Below are 19,310 nucleotides of genomic sequence, written 5' to 3' on the forward strand. Positions count from 1 at the left end.
CTGAGCAGACATCGGCTTCTGAGGGTGTTTTCAACCTACTTCAGCTACAAAGACAAAGCCTAAAGCAGCTCTAAAGTCAAAGAAACAAGTACAGCATTCACCTGGACAGGCCTCCATGCCTAAAAAAACAGATGCTTAAAATGGCTGAAGACCTTATTACTTTGATCAGGGGTTCCCATCCCCCTCCTGAAAAGAGGCCTAGGCAAGAGTTAGAATATGAATCTTTAGACCAGGTTTCCATTTCCTCTGATTACTCCTCTGAACAGGATTACTCTATTCCTCCCTATGAGGATTCTGATGCTGAAGAATATTTCCCTTCAGCCTCTCCTCCTGAGGATTATTCTTTTGGGGAAACACTGCATACTATGAGGGAGCATTTCCACTGGGAGAGCCAAGATTACTCAGAATCCAAGAAAAGGCTCAGAGATTTCCTTTTATTGCCCCAGCACAGGCCCCTTGCTATCCCGCCTGTTTTAGACATTGTAGATGATGTATTTATAGAATCCAGTTTTTCTCCAGACTCTTTACCACCAGCCCCTGTTAAGCCAGACAGATACTACAGGGTTCCTGATTCACATACATTTCTCTATAGAAACCCTGCAGCTGACCCAGAAACCATCTCTCAGGGTCCCAAAGGGGTCAAGGCTTCTACTGCAAAAAACCCTATCCCCTCTGATAGGGATTCTAGGGCCCTAGACAGATGGGGTGCGAAACCTGTAGTTAATCTGGTTTATTCAGAACAAACGCCAAGTAGCAAAATCATGCACGGGGCCGCATAACTAGTTAGCATGGCGGAGTCTCGTTCGTTATCGGAATTAACCAGACAAATCGCTCCACCAACTAAGAACGGCCATGCACCACCACCCACAGAATCGAGAAAGAGCTATCAATCTGTTCGAAGACGATCAGATACCGTCATAGTTCTGACCATAAACGATGCTGACTAGCGATCCGGCAGCGTTATTCCCATGACCCGCCGGGGAGCTTCTGGGAAACCAAAGTCTTTGGGTTCTGGGGGGAGTATGGTTGCAAAGCTGAAACTTAAAGGAATTGACGGAAGGGCACCACCAGGAGTCGAGCTTGCAGCTTAATTTGACCCAACACGGGAAACCTCACCCGGCCCGGACACGGAAAGGATTGACAGATTGATAGCTCTTTTTCGATTCTGTGGGTGGTGGTGCATGGCCGTTCTTAGTTGGTGGAGCGATTTGTCTGGTTAATTGTCTGGTCTGGTTAATTCCGATAACGAAAGAGACTCCGCCATGCTAACTAGTTATGTGGCCCCATGCATGATTTTGCAACTTGGTGTTTGTTCTGAATAAACCAGATTAACTACAGGTTTCGCACCTCATTTGGATTCCACAGCAAGCTTTTTCTTTGGTTGTAGGTGTTGTTCAGCTTGCCTTGCCAACTTTCTTGGCCCTAGACAGATGGGGCAAAAAGATTTATACCTCTGCTACCTTGGCTGTAAGAGCTTTAAATTGCCAATTTCATATGCTTAAGTATCAGCAATATCTTATATCCTTGCTTAAACAGAAAATGCCAGCAAATGCAGAATGTGCAGACAATAAAGAAATGCAGGATTTATTGTATGCAGCTGAACAAGTTGGAAAGCATACTTTGCAATGTGGTTTTGATTCTCTTGAGGCCTTCTGCAGGGCCGCTGTTACAGGTTCTGTCATTAGGAGGCATGCTTGGTTAAAAGAACAAAATTTGCTGGATCATGTTAAAGCAAAACGATTAGACACTCCTTTATAGCATGATACTTTGGTGCTAAAGCAGAAGAGGTGTTGAAGAAAATGGTGGACAAGGCTAAATCTATGCAAACAGTCAAGGATTTCTTGCAGGTACAGCCTCCCAGATTTAGCAGGAACTGGCCTACATAAAATTGGTCCTTTCCAGTGTCAGATAGACCACAAAGGGGCAGATACAGATGTCCCAGAGGCAGATCACAGCCCCAAGGCTCATACAGGCCTAAACAATGGGGTGCTTCTACCTCCAAGAGCGGAGAGGAAAAATCACAGCCATACAGGAAACAGTCTCAATGACTTTCCACTTCCAGCACCGAGCACCTATCTTTTGGCAGCCCCTTTGGGGGGAAAGCTAGCACTTTTTTCCACAAAATTGGCACATGATCACCCAGGACAAATGGGTTCTAAATATAGTTTCACAAGGCTACAGGTTCCACTTTCACACCCTGCCAAGGCAAAACGGTATGCCAGACCTGCCATGCAATCAATGGGCAGAGGCACAAAAACAAGTTTCATCCCTCATGGACATGAGGGCCATTCAACAAGTACCAGAACAAGAGTAGGGTCACGGATTCTATTCAAAACTGTTCTTGGTACCCAGAAAAGACAAAGCCTGGAGGCCAATACTGGAGCTATCTATTCTAAACACATATCTGGATATTCCAAAATTCAAACTGTTGACTCTACAGCAGTTTCTGCCCATGTTGGGCAAGAAGGCTTGGCTTGTGACTTTAGATCTAAAAGAGGCATACCTGCATGTCCCAATCAGACAAACATGCAGAAGATACCTCAGATTAAAAGCTGGCTCAATGCACTACCAATTCTCTGCACTGCCCTTTGGCTTATCTACTGCACCCAGGGTCTTCACAAAATGCCTGGCACCAGTAATTGCATTTTGCAGACAAAGAGGAACACAAATATATCCTTACTTGGACGACTGCCTTATTCAAGCGGAGAACAAGGACATTCTACTACAGCATCTGGCGTTTGTAAAAAGATTACTGACAAGTCTAGGGTACACAGTAAACGAGAAGAAATCAAAACTCGTACCCTCTCAAGAGATAATATTCCTGGGTGCAAGCTTAAATACAACTGTCCAGATGGCTTATCTCACGTCAGACAAAAACAGACAACTGACTACTTATTTCAAAATGTTGGCAACAAAGACCCAGTTATCTGCAAGAAAAATTCTGCAGGCCTTGGGTTTCATGGCATTCTGCGTTCTGTTAATTCCATATGCAAGACTGCATATGAGGAAACTTCAATGGTATCTAAAAAGTGTTTGGACTCAACATTGCCACAACCTGGAAACAATAATTACCCTCATTCCCTGCCTGCAACAGGAGTTTCGATGGTGGGCAAAAGCCTGTCACCACAACACGGGACAGCCATTCACCTTACCTACAGCCAGGCAGACATTGACAACAGATGCATCAGATTATGCCTGGGGGGCCCATATGGCAGGAAGATGTATTCAGGGCACATGGTCCACAAGTCAAATGCATCTACATATCAATCAAAAAGAGATGCTAGCTGTTCAGAATGCCCTAACAGCCTTCAAGGATCAACTTCATCCAGGAAAACTACTAATAAAGACGGACAATACTACAGTCATGAACAAGCAGGGAGGCACACATTCCTACCCACTCTGCAGGCTAGCCATGAACTTGTGGCACAGAGAATTTATCTTACCAAGTACATCTGCAAGCTCAATTCCTGCCAGGAAGGAAAAATACTCTGGCAGACGAACTAAGCAGAAATGTAATGGATTCCCATGAGTGGAAATTGGATCCACAAGTCTTCAGCATGATAACAAGGACCTGAGGATGCCCGGACATAGACCTATTTGCCTCCCCTCACAACTACCAACTACAAAGATTCTGCACAAGGACGTATCACAAGCAAGCATGGAATGTGGATGCTCTATCTTTCAGCTGGAAAAAACTAACAGTATATGCCTTTCCTCCTCTGTCTTTCCTCCCCAAGGTACTTCTCACGGTCAGACAAGAGAAACCAAAAATTATACTCATTGCCCCAGACTGACCCTGCCAGCACTGGTACCCAATCCTAAAGAGCTTGTGTCACTGCCCAGCCTGGACATTACCTCAAATTCCTCACTTATTGACCCAACAAGACAGCCAGATACTGCACAGCCAACTCAAAACCTTAAACCTGGTGGCATGGCAGATAATATAGCCTCTCAAGACACACCTCTCTCTCTAAGCAGTGATGGATGTTAGTTTGGAGGCCAGGAGGCCTAACACCAGAAAATCTTATGCAGACAAATGGAAGAGATTCTGTGCTTGGAACCAAGCACAAGGCATTGACACGATTGTTCCAAAAATTCCTCAGATTCTGCAATACTTAACTGAGATGCTGGATAAAGGCCTTTCCTTTTCATCAATTAAAATTCATGCCTCTGCCATTTCAGCTCATTACAATACAGAACCACCTATTTTTTCTCATCCGTTACTGAGGCAGTACCTTAGAAGGGCCAAAAACATAAGACCTCCAAGGAGAGCACCGATACCTGCATGGGACCTCAACTATGTCTTGGAAAAACTCACACTGCCTCCGTTTGAGCCAGCCTCTGCAGCTGACATAAAATTCTTAACCTGGAAAACAGCTCTGCTCCTAGCAATAACCTCCGCTAGAAGAGTCTGAGAGTTACAGGCACTCATGGCTGTAGAACCTTTTATCATTTTCCATCCTGACAGGGTTTCGTTGAGGATAAACCCTACATTTATGCCTAAGGTAGTGTCCAGTGTGGCCCTTAACCAAACAATTCATTTGCCTACTTTTTATCCAAACCCACAGAATAAGAATGAGAGAATTCTGCATTCTTTGGACATTCAAAGACAGCTACGCTTCTACTTGGACAGAACTAAAGCTTTCAGAAAGACTGATCAACTTCTAGTGGCATATGCTGCAGCATCACAAGGAAAGTCTATCTCAAAACAGGCTATTTCAAAGTGGATAGGCCATTGCATTCATTTCTGCTATTCACAGCATGGCAAATCAGTGCCTAAGGGCATTAGGCCACATTCAATCAGAGCAGCAGCCACTTCAGCAGCCTTCCTCAGAGGAGTACCAGCCAAAGACATCTTAGGGGCTGCAACTTGGAGTTCAGTGCATACCTTTACAAAGCACTATCACTTACCTCTCTACTCTAAATCCAGGGCAGGCTTTGCCACTGCAGTTCTGCAGGGCCTTATAGCCTCTCCTAATCCTACTTAGCTCCAGCCTCGCAACCTTAGCTTTGGGATTCAACCCAATTGTAATGACTGCAACAGTGAAACACGATGAACATAGTAAAGTTGTGTACCTACCATAAATGTAGATGTTCGAGTGTATTCACTGTTGCAGTCCAGGTTACCCTCCCACCATCCCCCTTTTTTCTTTGCTGGGACCTAACTGTACTTTTCTACTCTATACAACCTATGTGGTGTATTTGCTTGTAGATGAAGGAAAAGTTGTTTTTTGTGCATGCATGCTTATTGGCATAATTTAGCCTACCATTTTAGGGGCACCTGACATCTGGGGCAAGAAAAACTGAAGAAAATGATGTTGGCTGCATCTTATATACCCCTGGTGCACTGACATCAGGGAAGAGGCGACAGCAACCGATGATGGACCTAGACTTTGGAACTCGGGCTGACTGCGGGTAGCCTGCCAGCAGGATAACCCAATTGTAATGACTGCAACAGTGAATCTACTCGAACATCTACATTTATGGTAGTTACACAACTGTATTGTTTTTATTGGTTTTCCAAGACGACCAGGCTTTATTTCTATTCATGATTTTTTGTCTAGTTACTTTGGACAGCCACAATGCTACTTATTTCTTTGTTCTGATGGTCCAGGTGGGTGCATGATCGTTAAGGATTGTAAGAAATGTGGAGTTAAAGTGTGATACTGCCTCATCTAGTGGGAGTAGTTTTAGTCTATTCCAGTTACGTTTGAAGTTCTAATTGGAATTTGGTTTGATTTAAGCTCTTATTGTTCCTGATAGTTCTGAAGCTAGGTATTTGAGGGGTATCATTTTTTGTCTGAGTATATATGTTAGGAGGTGATCACTTATTTCCTCAGGTTGGGTGCCTGCCTTATACATTTGGGGAGGGTTATTAATGAGAATTCAATCTAGTATGCTTTCTTTGTTATTGGGCTTACTAGTTCTGGTGGTGGAGGTTATCACTTGGGAGAAACCATATACAGCTATGTGGGTAGTAGCGAAGTCTGAGGAGCAGGTGTTCCAGTCTATATTAAAGTCACCTAAAACAATAGTTTCTTGTGGGGAGTTTATGGACAGCCACTGTAGAATGTCTTCAAGGATATTGGTGTTGTTGCCAGGTGGGATATAAATGCAGCCAATGTTTATAGATTTATGCTGGTTAATTTGTATTTTAGTAAAGAGTATTTCAGCTTTATCAGCTTGAGGAACTTGTGGAGAGTTGGAAATAGTTACATTAATTGAAGATTTATATAAGATAGCTACCCCGTCTCCCTTCTTTGAGGTGCGGTCCAGTCGTATTATATTGTAACCTGGAGGAGTAACTTCATTGTCAGTGGTGGATGGCTTAAGCCAGGTTTCTGTAAGACATAGTATATCTGGGGAGTGTACTGCTAAGAGGGCATGCAGGTTGTGCATTTTATTATTTAGGCTACTGATGTTTAGGTGGCAGATGAGGACAGAGGTAGAGAATTTGTTTATGTTTTGCAGGCTAAAGGGGATATTATATATTGGGTTGGATGCTTCTGATGGGGTTGGTCCTGGGTTGGGGTGGATGTCCCCATCCATTGTGAGGTTAATTTGAGAATAGATTATTAGTTTTTGAAGTTTGAGTAATAGTTTGTAGTAGTGTTTAGTTCTAGGGTTAGCATAACTGACTCGAATGACCTGTTGAGTTATTGTAATATGGGATTTGGAAGGGAGGGGGAGTAGTGACTGATTAAAGTTATGTGAAAGAGCATGAGTATTGGTCTGTGATCTGGGGTAGTGGGAGCCTGGAAGGGAAAGATGTTCATAAGCTGTGATAAAATACTTAATTATCAGCATAGGTAAAAGGTAGTAGGAGGACTTTGAATTGAAAGGAGGGGTGAGGCTTGCAGAGGCATTGACGAGGTTTTGCAACTTACAATTGTTTAAGAATGGGGGTGGGAGGGTAGTAGATGAGGGTAGAGTAGAGAAATAGGGAGGGTGTTGTGGTTAGGGTGGGTTTAACAATTGCTGATTGGTTCTATAATTAAGGGAGTGGCAGTTGTGGCTATACATTTAGCACATCTAGGGGTGGGAGGAATTTGGGGAAGGGTGAGGTGCGGAGCAAGCCCGAGCGGAGCGAGGTCGAGTGAAGCGGGGCTAATGCAAAGAAACCAGCTAGCAGTGGGAAACTATCAACACATTAAGTACAATGAGGCTTTTTTTTATTTGTTTTAAATACTTTCTTACCCTTGTTTTTACCTTAAGTATACAATTTTCTACATAGTATACTGTTAGTAATCACTTTTTGCAGCTTTTTCTCACATTAAGCTTTCTTCTGCCAGTTGTCTGCTATTTTTGTACAGAGCTCAAGAGTTTAAACCCCTGCTTCAGGTTTATGCTATGTAATTTCTAGTTTAATATGTTTTATGCAGGGAGCTCAACTGTTTTTCCTTAGTATGATTAAGCTCAGTTTTATGAGTGCTAAAATCTAAGGCAGACAGCTGGGCTACAGAGCCTACGGTAAAAAGGAGCTTCATTCTGTGTGTCTGAATTAATTTATGCTAGTAATATACCTAGAAACGTAGATATGTTCATTAGGTAATCCTTAGATATAGGAGTAACGCAGTTTAGTATTTTAGGGTTGATTGTGGGGCTTTGAGGGATTACTGGTAGTGCTGTAGACCCAGTATGACTAATCAATATAGTACATACAGACAGGATAAGATAATATTAACCTTGGCAGATCTTTTCAGAGTTGAGGGACAGTGCAGGAAAGTTTCCAGTTAGGTTTCAGCAGGTGAGGTGTCCTTCTGGCTTTCAAGCCTTTCAGGGATCTAGCAGATAGAGGGGGACAGAACCTTGGCAGATCTTTCCAGAGTCGAGGGACAGTGCAGGAAAGTTTCCAGTTTGGTTTCAGCAGGTGAGGTGTCCTTCTGGCATTCAAGCCTTTCAGGGATTTAGCAGATAGAGGGAGATAGAACCAGTGAGCAGAATAAAACTGCTGTTGAACACTTGTGTCCTGATGGGAGCCTAGTAATTTAAAGATTACAATGCATGAAACTGGTAATAGAAGGAACAGTGCAAAAAAATACAATCATTGACATAAAGAAGTAATAAATGGCAGAGATTTCAGTGAAGATGTTAGTTAATAATAATTACAATGGTGCATAGAGTATATTCCAGTACACATGATAGTAATATAATATAATAATAATAGAATAGAACTGGGGAACCTCTTGCTGTGAGGCAACAACGCTATACACTGTGGCATTGTGCTGCCCCATTTTTATAGTGTTTTGACAACATTATTAGCACAGAACCCAATAGCATGGACTGCTTGGATAGAGGAGTGCTTCATCATCTGGTACTGAATGAAATGCAATTGGCTGCTACCTGGCTACTTAAGAGCACACAATTTACCCCAGGTTTCAGTGACAGACTACACTGCTTTCAATGTACTGGGAAATATGGTTTGATAATCTGCAAGCTGAATCCCAGCTTGGCTAGTCATATAGTTGGGTTATTCACCTTTGTGCTATTAAAACAATTACTGATCAGCTGGAGTAGTGCAAATATTCATCAAACAATTCTAGTATGAAACATCTATTTCACTGTGAAATGAATACAGACACAGAAGAAACATGCTACTGTGAGATACAGGAAAGTAGATTATAACAACTTATAACTATCTTAGTTAAATAAATACTGCTGGTCCAAAGTTATTGGGACCATCAGAACTATATGCCCTGTTGCACTGCTTCTTCACTCGCCACCTCCTGCCCTCAGACAGTGCAGCACTTATAAAAAACTATAACGATAAGCCTGACGATGACGTAATAAGAAGGTTCGGTTTGTGGCATCCATGCTCTGCAGTTCTATAGCTCATTGGATGATAACATGATCCTTTAGCAGAATGTCTGAGAGTTTAAAATCTATATTTTACTTAAAGTGTTTGATAGTACTTGAGCTATTATTCTGGGCACATTTTATTAGGACTAGATTCCATAAAAAATGACTGAAATCAGAAATTTTGAATATTAGGGATACCTCTACCTGACTTCACATGCAAGCACATGCCAGACCTGTCAACTGTCCCTATTTTGCTGGAATATATCTATTTTTAGGCCTAAGTTCCCTCTGCACATCCATCCATCCAGCCACAACCCCCCTTTAACCATTTTTTCCACATGGGGTCGGACTGTCACTTCACCACTGACAATCATCTACAGAGAAGGTTTACTTATTTTTGGAGAAATGTCCCTCTTTTCTGGATTTATTTACCACTTCATACAATTTTCTGAATCCCTGTTCATCACACGTGGTTGATGAGGCTGTCTAGTATGCAGAAAACCACAATACATGATTAACATAATAGGGCACCGATAATTTAAAGAAAGAGAACACACATTTTCCCTATCGATTTTTCAGAAGCAAAAGTGAATGATCTTGTTTGATAGAATTTTGCAATTCAGTTTATTAAAATCTGTAGATTTAGTAATGTCTCTTTGATAATGTGCTTAAAGTTTTCCATCATTTTCTCACTCTCTGATTTTTACGCATGCATTTCTGAGTAGTAGTCCACATTCATACTGAAAGTTGGAGGAGTTGTAGAATGTTTTATATTCACATTTTATGTTAATTACATGTCCCGATTTTTCACTGGATATACTTACTTTCCAAGGGCCTTTGTACCTATTTTCAATTGCTGCAGGTTAAGAGGTACGGCACACACACACACACACACACACACACACACACACACACACACACACACACACACACACACACACACACACACACACACACACATTCATATGCACACACACATTTTTCATTTGCTGACCAGGTAAGATGGCTAGTACACAGCCATACTACACAACTTTATTACATAAGTAAATGCTGACAAATACTTAAATCATGCTATGTATACTGTACAGCACATTTTGCACAAAGTGAAAGAAAGAAAACTCAGTTTCCATACACATATTATGAATATACCTAGATGTCTTTGTGTGTGTGTGTGTGTGTGTGTGTGTGTGTGTGTGTGTGTGTGTGAAAAGCATAGTTTGGGGGAGTTGAAGGGGGTAACTGTCCTGGGTGAAAGGTGTTAGGGGGTTTCAGATCGGAGAATGGACTTGCTCTCTTTTTTATTTGTTATCATGCCTCTCTAAAAGAAGGGAGGAGTGCCAAATCAAAGTATCGACCTTTGCCTTTTATTTGTTACTCAATATATAACTACAAGTATATATTGAATTATCAGAATGCAAATGCATTGAGAATGATGCAGCATTCTGAAACTCAGCATCAAAAAACTCAAAACAAAGAAACTAAAACTGATCACAAAAAGAAACATAGAACTTTCTTTTGTGATTGGAACACCAAAACTCAACCACACATTCAGATCAAATTTATCTGAAAAGTGGTAGTGTTACAGAAAGGAATTTTGAAAGGTAATGTACATAGTTACAGTTAGGTCAGGGGCAGGTTTAGGGTTATTGCATATTAGTAAGGTGGCGGGGGGGCTTTGATGACCTTCCTCTCCTGCATTTCATCTCTTTTCCTCCCATTTGATGTGGACTTAGTAGCCATCACCCCTTCACCACTTCCAACAGTCTACTGTACTCACTCTTTTCCAGAACCATCTTATTCATACCTTCTGTTCTTCTACTGTAGGTACTGCCACCCACCAGAATTGAGGGCACTGCCTCTGCTATTCTTGCAGTTTGTTTCTGATTCTTGGTTGCCTAAATAACTCAACTTTTCTCTTTACAACTTTCCCATTTTCAGCACCTTTGTTTACCTTTACATTTCCTCACTTATACTTCTTCTTCTTCCTCTCTGTTCGATTCCAGTATTAGCTAACTATACCCCCTACACTTTTCCTGCTGGTCTTGTCAGTTTCCTTATCAAGGTCCAGCATCTTCTGTCTTTGAGCAACATCTTACCCATTTTTCAATTGTTTGATGTTTTGATCATAACGCACCTTCATACTAGTATCCTCTTCACCTTCTGCTCCTCCGCAGACCATTATGTCTCCTCATTCTGAATTCCAACTATACAAACACTCTATCTACTCTAAAAATAATAAGTGTAGAATGGCTGCCATACTCTAATTTCCTTGTCCAATAAATTGTCCACCTCCTTCTAGTTTCACCATATATGTAATTTATACACACCTGCTCCTTCCACCTTTATCACTCATCTCTCTCTTGCCATCCCACTTCCTTTGGCCTTGTTGCCATTTTGTATCAGCTGTGTGAAAATTGTTTCACATATCCTGTACTGGCCCCACCATCCTATGTCTCCCAAGCCACTGCACACAGGAAATTAGACTTCCAGTGTATATATTTTTTTTCATAATGCCTGTTCATTTCTGCATCACTATTTCTTCTTTTCTCTCTCACCTAGGTTCTTCTTTACCCGCCATATCTTTCCTTTGCTGGTTTAAACTCACGCTTCCTTTTGTAATTTTCCCGTTTTCTTCTCTAAACTGCATATGCTCATTTCTTCTGCTTCCTTTCTGTATAACTTCTTTAACTCTTCAAACTTCAGCCAGTATATAAGCAAAATCCTGAATTTCGTGGCCACCTTCTGATATAGCATGAAGTCAGTTTACCTCTACGCCATCCATAACTTCCACAAGAACTTATCCTTTTCTCATGTTACCTCCTTCCCACTTCCAGCCAATACTTTCCTCATCCCTGATAAATCGTATTAGCGTTCACCTTACTCGTTAGCATGGGAATGGCTCCTAGACCCTTACACCACTCCTTCCATGTAGCTGTGGATGTCTTCCCCATGTTCCCCAACTTCGCTCGCCTTACCCTTGATTCCCATTTTACCTACCTTAAAACATTTATTCCTACCCTCAGATCATCTCAGTCATTGTTGTTGTTGCTGTATATTGTCACATTTCTGAGAATCGCCCTTCCCCATCTTTTATTGGTCAGCAGCCTGTCCTTATTTATTTAAATCACCAACACCTCGCCATACATATCCATAACAAATCCTTTGCATCTCCCTTTCTTACTTGTGGATGCTGTCTTCAGAAGATGAAATAGTTACTGCTCCTGTAGACCCACGACCATTCTAATAAGCTCAAATCTCCATGTCATGGTACACATCTTCTGAATCAATTTATTCAGGATTCCTTCTGTTTTAGTCTTGGCTTTGTCCTAAGCTTTCATCTGAATTTCTACAAGCATGTAGAATACCTTGATCTTCAAATATTTTACATCCTTACTCTGCTCATTGATTTGATGCAACACCTCTTAGTCTTTTTTGTCTTTCTCATTTCTCTTATATATAAATACATCTCTCTCTCTCTCTCTCTCTCTATATATATATATATATATATATATATATATATATATATATATATATATACACACACACATAGATACAACTATATGTAGATAGTTATATAGAAAGATATATAGATATGTGTGTATCTGTGTGTGTGTGTGTGTGTGTGTGTGTGTGTGTGCGCGTGTTTCTGCATGTGCCATACACCATGTCATCAGCTGACCACTACCTTGCCATATTCTTTCTCTCCATTTCCTAGTTGTTCTCAGTATCAAGAGAATTTCTGAGAAAGTCACTGATTTAGATAAAAAGAAACTGGGTGCACACCACAGTAGAATACAAACACTTTAATGAAACAAGAATGCTAAATGCTAATGCTTTCACTACCACCAAGGTATCTTCATCAGACCTAATTAAAACAGTCTTCCCTCCAATATTTAAATGCAAACCATCCAATCAGGAACCAAGAAACAAATCACCTATTACTTAAAGTTGCAATGCACCTTATTAAAACATTATTTATTAGCACACACATAAATAGAATAAATATATAAATCTCAAAAGATACACGTTTTTCAACCAAAAATATAAAATAAAATAAATAAATACATGTAATAAAATACAATAATTCATCAATGTTTTAGGGGGTGAGATTTCAAGTGGGGTTTCAGGGATACAAGCTCATTGATGCCTGGAAACTTATCTGTATCTAACTGTGTAATCCACTGTTCTTCCCTTTCTTCTGTGAAATTCTTGTTATCACCCCGTGTAATGTTCGTAGCTATAATCTCTAAACCTAAAAATGTAAAACTATGCTCATCACCCTTGCCAATTACATGTTGCCCCAATGCACTCTTAGCCTTCTTGTTCCTCACATCCCCTACATGTTCTAAGATACGTTCTTTCAGGCACCTATTGGTCTTCCCTACATACAATACAAAACACACTGAACAATAAGAAAAATAAATCTCATCTTTTGTATTACAATCAGCATGCAAAGATGTCTCTATGATTTACCTCCTTCTCATTATCAAGGGAATTTCTGAGAAAGTCACTGATTTACCTCCTTCTCTCGTCTAGCAACTTACTTAAGTGCAATACTCCTCTTCTGTTCCTTCATTAAAGCCATTTATTTATGTGCACCTATGACTATCTCTTCCCTTCCTATCAACTTTATGAAATGTATGCTTTTCACTGTCCACTGAGATGCCTTGTAGAATTACCACCCTTACCATTCATAATTGAGTCTTGCAAGATTAGATGACTAGCTGCTCCTAAGTCTACCACTGTCTGACTCTCTTAGCTCTACCTTCCAGTAAGCTGACCTGCACCTGAGTCTCCTTGCCCTACCTATTCTTGAGCCCATCTGTACCGGACTTCCTTAGCCCTACTTTCACATGCTTTGTCTTTTCTTCCTGGAATTTCACTGCCTTTCTAGAGTCTCCCTCTAACTCATACCACTTGACTGACAGCTCGTCTGTTTCTGTCACTGACCCACTGCCCTTATACAGTCTGACAGTAAGAATAGTGCAATAAAGTTCTGATTTGTTAATGAGCTGCGTCCTCTGTCTGATGGCTACAGCACATCCATCCATCTTCATTTGCCTGCTGTGTGACTCTGAGCTAGTCACAATGTGACAGTGCTTCTCGGTCACACCTAAAAAGGGACAACTGTGTCCAGTGAGCTTACCCAGCAATTAAATAAGTAAAATAACACAAGCACACACACACACACACACACACACAGACACACACACACACACACACACACACACACACACACACACACACACACACACAGACACACACACACACACGCACACACACACACATATATCTATCTATCTATAAACACACACACATATATATATATATATATATAGATATATGTATGTGTGTGAGTGTGTGTGTGTGTGTACGCACGCAGGCATGTGTGTGGGTGTGTGTGTGTGTGTGTGTGTGTGTGTGTGTGTGCGTGCATGTCTGTATGTGCGCTGGGGGCATGTGTGTGCGTGTGTGTGTGTGTGTGTGTGTGTGTGTGTGTGTGTGTGTGTGTGTGTGTGTGTGTGTGTGTGTGTGTGTGTGTGTGTGTGTGTGTGTGTGTGTGTGTGTGTGTGTGTGTGTGTGTGTGTGTGTTTATATGTATGTGTGTATGTATGTGTGTGTGTGTGTGTGTGTGTGTGTGTGTGTGTGTGTGTGTGTGTGTGTGTGTGTGTGTGTGTGTGTGTGTGCACGTGTTCCATTCTGTCTTATGTTCACACTTCGGTGGTTCTTGTTCCTTTGTTCATACAATCAGTCCACTCTCTGCATGTCTTTTGTCACATCTAGTTAACTCTGATTTGCCTTTCCTCAGAATTCATCCTCAGCTAGTCTTTTATAATATCTGCTTCTATGACTCTTTCATCCTTCATCCTCCTACAATTCTGCTTTAGTTCTTAACTTGCACTCACCATTCACTAGAGTTTCTTTTTCTCTCTCCTCCCCCAATATAGTCAACCTTAATAAAGTCACTACCTCTTAATTTCCATATATTTCTCTACCACAGACCTCAATCACTTGATCCATCTGTTTCCTACCTGGACTTGACTTCCTTAATGTTGTTTTGCTACCTTAAAAGTTATGCTACTTAACTTCTATATTTTAAGCTACTGCTTGCTACCCAAATTTTACTTTGATTAACATTTGCACACCCTGGTAGTGTTCTCCTTTCTCCCCCTTGGGTACAGGTCCGGTAGCAAGCCACTCTGTTTATTTATATATTTATTTATTTGTGCATTCAGCTGCTTTCTTACTTAACCACATTTAATTTATTCATGGGTATGTGCCTCCTTGAATGAAATTAGTGCCACTTGATCTTCATGATTTTTAACACTGCTGATGTTTCTACCTAGATCTAACACATCATATCATCCTGGTTCCTCAGGTTTAGAATATGCAATGAATCAAAAGTTTGCAGTTAATGACCAAGTTGCAGGCTCAGCTCCCATCTTCACTGATGATATTAAATGCTTCTAGACTATGTATGATAAAATGTCGAATCACATATTTGGATTTTTGAAAAGAAATGCAAGCAATAACTCAGTGACATATTTGAAACCATGAAATCCATCCAAAAAAAAGGCCACAAAAATCCAACTAATCAAACTCACAAATTATACACAATAAAATGGAATGAAAACATTTCTCTTAAATAAACATTCAGCAAGTTTCAGAGGCAAATGGCAATACCATTTATTTAAACTGCAGGCCTTATCTTAGTCAACAGACCTTGGTTTTGGCTGACCACAAGCACCATTTCCAGGTTGTTCTTTGGTTAAAGGGCACACCACTTAGATGAATATCAGAATAAATTTTCATTAACTTCACTAAACATTCTGAAGCACATTGATTCCAGGCAAAATAAAATAAAGCCACAAATCCTACGGTAATATCAGGTTCAGCAGTTCCAGGAAAATATTCAGCAAGCTTGGGAAGTATAAACATGCTTCTGGCTTGCTGTTATACCTAGTCTCACCCTTAATGATCACAAGGGCATTACCCAAATTTTTTGGATTTTTGGAATGCCAACCCCAGATAATGCATTTTTTGGACAGCATATCTTTTTACAATTGAGTTAAAAAAACTCATGAAATAATATAAATAAATAAAATAAACATTTAGCCAGCTTGACATTCTGAAAAAAGCAGTTTAGTAAAATTTATAATGTAATAAAATAAAATATGGTTAACCTGTTATTTTTTTTTTCTAAAAATAATTTGTAGCAACACTCATCACATAAAATAAACACATGACATCCTTGCCACACACATTCTTGAATTCAACACTGACTTTTTTCGTACTACTTCAGGAAGATTGTTCCAGTCATCCACTATTGTTTCATTTGAAATAATACTTCCCCATATACTCCCTGAGTTTCCAACTTACTGTTCCTAAGCCATGCAGTCTTGTTCTCTGAGAGTCATGTGATCACTCAGCATGGTGGATGACTAATAGTCGGTCATGATCTACATGGAAAAGAACCAGAAATCCAACTACTGGATAAGGTGGAGTATAAAAGTACACAGTACTGGAAAAAAAAGGAAACCATTACAATAACGGTGACATGAAAATCTATTAAGAATTGCTTTCAGTTGTAGAGTGTAATCTCAACATACCATGATATGGTTTACCCAGCAGGAAAAAATCCTAGAACTAAAAGCTGTCCTGTGGCAAATGAAACATTGATTCAGTACAGCAATCTGAGACAAAATAAATAAAATGTTCAAGGTAGTTAAGTCAGATGACTAAATCACCTAGGAGGTACAAGACAGTATGGGATGCTTGAAGGCAGACTCAGAAAGAGACAGAGACAGGCTAAGGGAGCACAGTCAGGGGCTACTGAATTACTACAGTCTCTGAAGGCAGAAGAAAGGATACAAGGCAAAATAAATGACTCAGAAAATTGCTGTCAGTTGAACTTAGAACTTTTATAACTGAAGGAGAAGGTATAGAACCTCCATCCCATGAAGTTCATATCTGGAGTAATGAAAAGATGGCTTAAATAGAATAAGGGCAAACTGGGTGGCCACCCAGGGCTCACAGCTGCAAGAGAGTCTATATAGCCACCCATTCAATATGCTGCATCCTGAACAACCTTATAAAAGTACTTAAAGTCCTTTTGTAACATTAAGTGCTGCTACCTTACTTTGTTAGCTTATATTATGAATTTAACAGTCATCAATTTTCTATGCCTTTTGTTTTAAATTTTTAAATAAAAAGAAACATGTTCAAGTGCCAATGTACATACTTTCTTGTATTCGAGTAACAAACTCAGTTCAAACATACATAACATTGCATGTTTGAATGGAGTGTGACGTCCAGGTTTAAGAAATACTTACACTGGTATGTTAAAGCATTTTTTTTTATTTAGCCTCTTAGGAAAATAAAAACAAATGCTTGTGTAGTTTGCTATCCAGCATTCTTTTACTTCCAAGAGGAGTTATGAATGTAGGAGTTATAGGAGTCCTGCATTTAAGAGAGAGAATTTTTTTCATAGATATCAACTATCCCTGGAATTGCAGAATATTCCTGACAAAAGCTCATTAAACATATGAAAAGTCCATGATTTTGCTGAAAGTCTGATTTTCCTCAGTTTTTTTGTTCTGTCCTTTCTACAAATTTTGATTTTCTAGTAAATCACTAAGGATTACAGTCAATATTTAATGCCAGTCCATTGCTAAGGCCCATTATTTACTGGGGAAAATGCAGCAACATATAAATTACTGTAAGACAGAGTCAATTCTGCTAAATTCATCAGCCACTCTACTGCAATTTTTAACATTTATTTGTATGACTGTTGAGGTAAGCTCTCAGGTTCATGTCTTTAAAATCATTCACATTAGAGAAGAAATGATACAAATTGTCACCCTGACAATGTGAGCTCAAATAATGGCTCTGGTGCTGAGAGAGACACACAGGGGAGGATGATCATGAGGGGTAAATGTGGCTGTCCCATCCTGGGTGGAGGAAGATGATGGCTCCTATCAAATCAATGTGCTTCCTTACAAGCGGCTGCTTGTACATTACCAGTGGCCAAAGGACTGAGGAAGATATGTGCTTGGCAATCTCAAGCTGGTGACAGTAGTGTTTGTGGGACTGTGTGGCAATATGCACATGTTCATAAGTCCATAGGTATATAGTAGGCTAACGATCACCAGGGCCTTTATAAGTCTAGCGGCGCAACTGAATTCAACTGCGTTCCCTTGTAAAATGTCAGTCTAAACTGGAGAAGTATGTTAGTTAGGAGGGTTATATTAGTTAGGGAGTTGCTAAAAGTTAGTTAGGGAATGTCTACTATCAGCATTCATCTATAAGAGACAAGGGGCCAGCCAAGGTGGTGAATTTTGATTTCCTATTCAATGGCAGTTACAGACTGTTTGCTGTAGGTCTCTGTATATATGAGACATGGGGGCCAGCTTGGGGATGAAGTTGCAATTTGCCATCCAATGGTCAAGGCTACATTTGAATAGGGTTAGGGATGGACACTTTGCATGGATGAGAGAGCCTATTCTACAGCATGGGGAACCATTGAGACAAATATCTGTCTTTCCATCATGTTCTATTTATATTGCAAGCAAATTTTAAATCCTTGGAGCTAATGTTTCAGGTTCTGTTCATTTTATGGCTGTACAAATGCTCCAACAGGTTTGAATCTAAGGATGCAATACAAACCAAAAAGAATCACTGTTCCAATGTTCACCAAAACACCAAAAATACAGAACAGATGGAAGAGGCACAAATCCGTAATCATTCCTTTATTAAAACGACTCTTCAGTCCAATAAAACGCAGAAACAATAAGTTTGACTATACAGTCCACTAACGCGATTACACCAGCACTGCATTTTCATTTAAACCACTTCATCACATGGAGACACATGCATACCTACACAAAAAACACTCCTTATATATTTATCAAAATAATTAAACAATTAGTTAATTAAGGGAATAAGATACTTAAGCATTTAAAGGGGTAAGACTTATAATGCATACAACACATACATTAAAATATATTATAATGGATTCCCCCCCCCACACTGACCTGATACATTAATGGATTAATAAATTAATATTATTATCAAAATTTAATAAAAACTTTATAATAACTTAATCTAATAAAACAAACTAAATTCTTTAATACAACCAGCTAAAGCATTACAGCTTGTGGTATCCTATACTACGAACACTTTATAATGTAAACTGATTTTAATACACATTTAAAATAAGATAAATATAGAAAAATATGAATAAAACATGAATGAAAACACTTAATGCTTAGCTGATCTCAGCTTGAGTACAGGTGCTAAAGAGATGGCATCATTTAGACCTGGAGGTTTATTCAAGGAAAGCTGCCACAACAGCTCTTTATACTCAGTCAGTTTCCCATAGCCCACCTCTTACATCCTTTTCCACTACTTCCAACACAAAGAGTCTAAATTTAGCTTCCTGGCAAATTAATTTATGTCGGTATAAAGCATTATTAGTACATTTTGTTTTATCTCATAGTAATGCTCATAAA

General features: G+C 39.8%; 1 protein-coding gene and 1 long non-coding RNA gene across 5 annotated transcripts in view; both read right to left on the reverse strand.

Moving 5' to 3' along the window:
• RSPO1 (R-spondin 1) overlaps positions 1–19,310 on the reverse strand; it is a 1,604,559-nt gene that overhangs the window by 759,396 nt on the left and 825,853 nt on the right. The gene's annotated exons all lie outside the window — the stretch shown is intronic.
• LOC122811727 lies at positions 758–18,703 on the reverse strand. The gene is made up of 3 exons (XR_006366282.1): positions 18,693–18,703; positions 9,033–9,039; positions 758–891 (listed from the first exon to the last, which is right to left on the reverse strand). It is a non-coding gene; the product is annotated as an uncharacterized LOC122811727 (long non-coding RNA).

The sequence above is a fragment of the Protopterus annectens genome, chromosome 1.part1, assembly GCF_019279795.1.
Source record: "Protopterus annectens isolate FY-2018-M chromosome 1.part1, PAN1.0, whole genome shotgun sequence".
In the NCBI taxonomy this organism is placed as follows: domain Eukaryota; kingdom Metazoa; phylum Chordata; order Ceratodontiformes; family Protopteridae; genus Protopterus; species Protopterus annectens.